Source organism: Lates calcarifer, unplaced genomic scaffold (genome assembly GCF_001640805.2).
Source record: "Lates calcarifer isolate ASB-BC8 unplaced genomic scaffold, TLL_Latcal_v3 _unitig_250_quiver_1817, whole genome shotgun sequence".
Taxonomy (NCBI): Eukaryota; Metazoa; Chordata; class Actinopteri; family Centropomidae; genus Lates; species Lates calcarifer.
In genome coordinates, this window is record NW_026116265.1 from 1215 (window position 1) to 6798 (window position 5584).

A 5584-nucleotide genomic window follows, 5' to 3' on the forward strand; every position below is an offset into this window, starting at 1 on the left:
GCTGTCAATCAACTTCTGGACCAAATCCTGACTGATGGCAGTCCATTCTTGCATAATCAATGCTTGGAGTTTGTCAGTGTCACAGCCCGGCTCAACAACTGTGACAAGAGAGGGAGACGGCACGAGTTGGCAGATTAAAAACCAGCAATTTATTTTACAAAAAAAAAAGACGAGAATAGCCAAACACATGAACAACCAAACTAACAAAAAGAAAACAGCAGCTGCTGCCACCACGGTTGGCCGGGACCAGGAACCATCCTCCAAGCTCCCAGCCCCCTATCGGACTCCAGACTGAGGGTTAATATAAGACGGAGCACACACTAGGCCCAGGTGTGGCTCAATCAGCTGATGACCCTCCACCCTACACCTGTAGCAAGAAAGAAGTAGAAGGAAAACAACAGGGACACCTAGTGTCCAGGTGGAGGAGTCGTCACATCAGAATTTGTGGGTTTTTGTTTGTCCACCCGCCTCTTGAGGATTGGCCACAAGTTCTCAATGGGATTAAGATCTGGGGAGTTTCCTAGCCATGGACCCAAAATCTGTTTTGTTCCCCGAGTAAAACAAAGTCAGTAAAACAAAGTCTTGAAATGTTTGAGAACTGTCTGTCAGAGTTTGACAATCTGCTCTGTGTAGCATGCACTGTCAAGTTGCACACACGCCTTGCCTTGCGCCTCTAGCTCTGACGCGAGGTTCTGGAAGTTTGCCAAATCATGGCATAATAAATTGGAAGCTTTGTGCACATGAGAAAATAAGCCACAAATAAGGAGGAACAAATATGAGAAAATATAGAAGTGCACACTTTGTTACGAGCTGTGCTTTTGTGAGAGAGCAAGTAGGGCAATTTCATATGCTAAATAATGTGTTTGCGCCATCAGATAGCAAGCAACAGGGGGGTGGGGGCTGTCACCTGTGTAGAGGGAATACAGTGATTCCCAGTTGTTGTACACTGTCTTGTCGGCATTAAAATATGAATGAATGAAAGGCAGGCATTTGCATATTTTTATACAAGTGACAATTGTTTAGAAAAGATATAGCAGAGAAAGGCCAGTGTAGTGCAAACAACCACAAAATGAACTTTTCGAAATAAAGTTGAATGCAGATTAAGTTGAGAGGAAAGTAACTCTAGGGAAACCAGTGCGTGAACTGTTACAGCACTTACTGATTTAAATGTTGGGGGTGTTATGGAAAATTGTGTTATACAAAGAATCAGAAGAATGATCAGAAATGATTCAACAATAAAAGTGTGTGTGTGTGACAAATAGAATCGTGGCAAAGATTGTGTGTGTATTGTAACATGAACAAGTAATGAAAATGGTAGGTTTGTGTCCATAAATTGGTTTCATCAAGAGAGTTGGTACCTAACATAGTGTGTATGTGGGACATGTGCGTGTGCCATAGACCGTAAAAATATGATACCATACACAGACAAAGCATGCGGGTTATGTGGCTTGGAGGAACAAAGTCTTTGCAATCATAAATTGAAACAAGTCAATGAAAAACTAATGGTTAAGTACAGTTCTATACAATGTCTACAATTTGCACTTGTGCTTCCATTTATTTATTTTTATGTAGATGTGGTGGTGTGCACCTTTGACTGACCATTGGTATGTACATTTGCCTTATTTTGTACAACATTCTACAGTTTCATTTTGCGTTGGTTACCGAAGTAGCTGCAGATATGTAGTATCTTTAACCTTTGGTGCACACACATGAAAGCGGGTTTCATACTGCTATGTTACGGCACTATGGTGGAAGTAATCTTTAGCTATAAAGGTGGCTAGAGGGAGACCTCTACCAAAAAGGAAAGAGTTGGACTCAAATAACTTTACACGGAATCCTGCGCTGAAGTTGACGAGTGGTTTACTTGCTGCCACTTACAGACAACAATAACCTTGCAATATCTCAAAGCAAGCAACACACATTACCAAGATGTGAACTTTAATGACACATGGGTGAATAAGTTCTGTCCTGATTCTGCTAGTGAGCAACCACCACAGGCTTGTGACTCTTGTAGTACACCAGTTGTTGTACTTACCCAGGAAGAGCTCCTGCATGATCAACACACACATATCAAGACACCTGTCTCATGCTGGTTGGTATTGGGCAAGAGGCTCTTGACCAGTACTTTGATCACATCTTGAACATCGCTCCTGCTAAAGGTAACTCCCTGGTTAAACTCCTGACTGATCAAAGTAATGAGGCTAAGTGCTTTCCCGTTCTTTTCCCACAAGGCAGCCCTACGTACCATGACAGCAGACCACAGCGCATCACCCTGTTGCAATACTTTAACAACAGGATTACGCATGGAGATGGCAGTTTTTTTAGTAACATGGAGTACTTCTTCTTTGTGCAGTATATGTGTGAGGTTGAACAGGTGCTATCCAGTGTGTCTATAGCCCTACGCAAAGGCCACACACAATCTGCTTCACAGCCTCTCTGCAGTGACATGTTTAGAACTGAGGAGTCATTCAAGAAAATGCTTGAATTCAATGAAGGATACTGTTTTCTTAAACCAATTTGTGGCACCCCAGCTTTCTGGGAGGTGGCACAGCGTGACCTATAGCCTGTATCCTCCAGCTTGGTATCCCCACCTGGTTCTGTTCTTTCTCCTCAGCAGACATGAGATGGTCAAATCTTCTCTATCTTGAAGCAGGAAGGCCACAGACAAACTGCTGATGACTTAGACTGGGCACAGAGATGCAAGCTTCTGTGCCGTGATCCAGTCACTGCCACTTGCATGTTTGACTGTCGCTGGCATGTCTTCTTGAAGGAGGTCCTCGTGTCTCCAGCTCATCCCATCGGCAAGATCCAAGATTACTTCTACCGCATGGAATTCCAGCAGCGCGGCTCACCACATGTCCACTGCCTCTTTTGGAATGAGAATGCCTCCATCAGCTACAAGAACACAGCAGAAGTAGTCACACAATTTATCAACAAATACATGACTTGTGAGTTGCCAGCACATGACCAGACTTTACTTGAGGCTGTGACCTCAACATCATAGCCACTCCAAAACCTGCAAGAAAAACAAAACTGTCTGTCGTTTCAACTTTCCCAAGCCCCCTTCTGCTCGCACCTTCATTTGTCGCAAAACCTCTGACAACCTGGTCGCCTGTGCCTGTCCCACCGCCAGCTTGCTCTTGTAAACCTGTTCGCAACATGACAAAAGAGGAAGCAGGTAAGATCATGAGCGCAATTAAAGCTGCTCTTTCTGATGGCAACACCAATTTCACCACCATTGACCAGAACTTCTTTGAGAAGGCCTACAGGCGCTGCTCCCGGAAAACATGAGTGGTGTTAAAGCACCAAGCTGACGAGGTCTGGATCAACCAGTACAGCAGAGCACTCTTAAAATGCTGGAACGCAAACATTGATATTCAGTATGTGGTTGATGCCTACACTTGTGTTGTGTACATCATTTTGTACATTTCCAAGGCTGAAAAAGAGATAGGCCTTCTACTGCAAAATGCCCAACACGAGGCCAGCAAGGACGCCACTAGTGCTAAAGTGTCTACTTGCACAACAGAGTCAGTCTGTAAACGGCCTCTTGAGCACAAACATCTAACAGTCACTTATAAGAGTGAGAGCAAAGGAGGAGGAGATGTGATGACTAGTCTTGTCAACCGTTACAAGAACCGAACACACCAAGATCCCTTTAACGTGTATGGCCACATTAGCATCACAATATCACATCATGTCTAAAAATGAAACCACCTGGAACAAGATCAAACTTGATCATCATCTCGCAGCTTTTCATGCCATACCGCTGCGACATAGACCTGAAGCCCTCCGCTTACGTCACCTACGAGCTCTTCTACTCTTGTGGCATTCTTAAGTCAGTGGATGGGCTGCTACATTCAGTCAAGTCTGTTGTTGACAAAAACTGTTGTCTGCTTGGGAGGGACGCTGAAACCTTAGACAGCATCCACAACTCCATCGACAACCAGGGTGTTCTTGAGGACACATGGTGCGAGATGTGTCCTGAGCAGCAACTTGATCGCTTGGAGTATGTAGAACTTGCCAGTAGTGCCCAGCAAGCCGATGAGACAGCATCCCTGACCTTGGGCAGGGCACAGGGACCCAGGTGGAGAAAAAAGGGGGCACTCTGAGCAGGGCCAACGGCTTAGCGCTGCTACGCACCCTGAACCCAACACAGCAGGGCATTTTCTTTCATACCAGACAATGGTGCCACCACCCATTCATCTTTTTGTCACCGGGGGTGCAAGGACTGGTAAGAGCTACCTCATCAAGGCTATCCAGCACAAAGCCAAACCCTTACTGGCACCAGTGGCTCTGCACCTTGACGATATCACCGTCTTGATCATGGCTCCTACAGGCACTGTCGCCTACAATTTGCGCGCTCCAACAATCCACACCGCATTTAGCATCAGCAAGGACATCCGCCTTCCTTACACGCTGTTGGGTGAGGACAAGCTCAATACTTTGTGTGTCAAATATGCCAGCTTGAAAATATTGATCATTGACGAAATCTCCATGGTCATGGACTTGCTGGCATACATCCATGGATGCCTCCACCATCTGGTGACACCTCCCTCTTTGGAAGCGTCACTGTCATTGTGGTGGGTAACTTCTTTCAGCTGCATCATGAGAGGCAAGCCCCTATACGTCCAGAACATGGGCGCTGATCTGTAGTCTGGCACTTTTCAAATGGTGAAGTTAACCGGCATTATGCGCCAGTGCCATCTCTCCTGAACTGCCTCAGGCAATATTCTAAAGGTGCCCCCTTGCTGCTTGATGACCTCCAAGTCCTCCAATCTTGCAAAACTGGGGAGGAGAGCTCAGCACTACACATCTTTGCGACAAACAAGCAGGTTTCAACTCACAACACCCTCCGCCTATGCCTCTATCTCTACTGCCTTCCCAAAAACCATCTGTGTCCTCTTCAGTGACCACCACATTGGCACAATGGTGCAAGCGCCATTCTCACCCTTCTGCTGTCACCTCTACCAGCATTGAATCCGAAGAAGAAACAGTCACAGCTAGAGGTGGCCTACGCAGGCTGTTCCCCTTGAAACTTGGGAGTGCACTGTCTGGCTGACTGTTGACAAGGCAGTAGTATCCCTCTCTAAAATCTTTGCACCTGGGCAAGCCTACATTGCTTCGAGCCGTGTTCGCAGCTTGTCCAGCTTGGTCATTCAAGACTTTGCAGAGAAAGCCGTTTATTGCAAGGACAGCATCAAAGAAGTGCCGACCACCATGCCCCACTTGTCTCTTGAGGATACCTCATCTGTCACCTGCCCTTCAAATGCTTTCAGCGTCTTTTTGTTGGATGCCCAAGGCTTGCGCGCGCATTCACAAGACTTGGATTTGTGCACACAGCCGCTTCGCCCACATTGCATTGTCATCACAGAGACATGGCTGCCTGCAGCTTCGATGCTTGACTCTGTACAACTCAAGGGATACAGACAGAGCTGCAAGGAAGAAACATTTAAAACCCATGGGGTGAGGAGACAATAGAAGTATGACAGTTCTCGCATATCTGATGTGGTGGTATTGTACAACCCATTTGAAATCAGGATGTAACAAATGGTTCATTCTTAATGTATATTTGAGGTGACTAAAT

General features: G+C 45.9%; 1 pseudogene; it reads left to right on the plus strand.

Annotated features, from left to right (window-relative positions):
• Nucleotides 1-2039: 2039 nt before the first annotated feature.
• LOC108892927 (uncharacterized) lies at nt 2040-4923 on the plus strand (annotated as a pseudogene).
• The last annotated feature ends 661 nt before the right edge of the window (nt 4924-5584 follow it).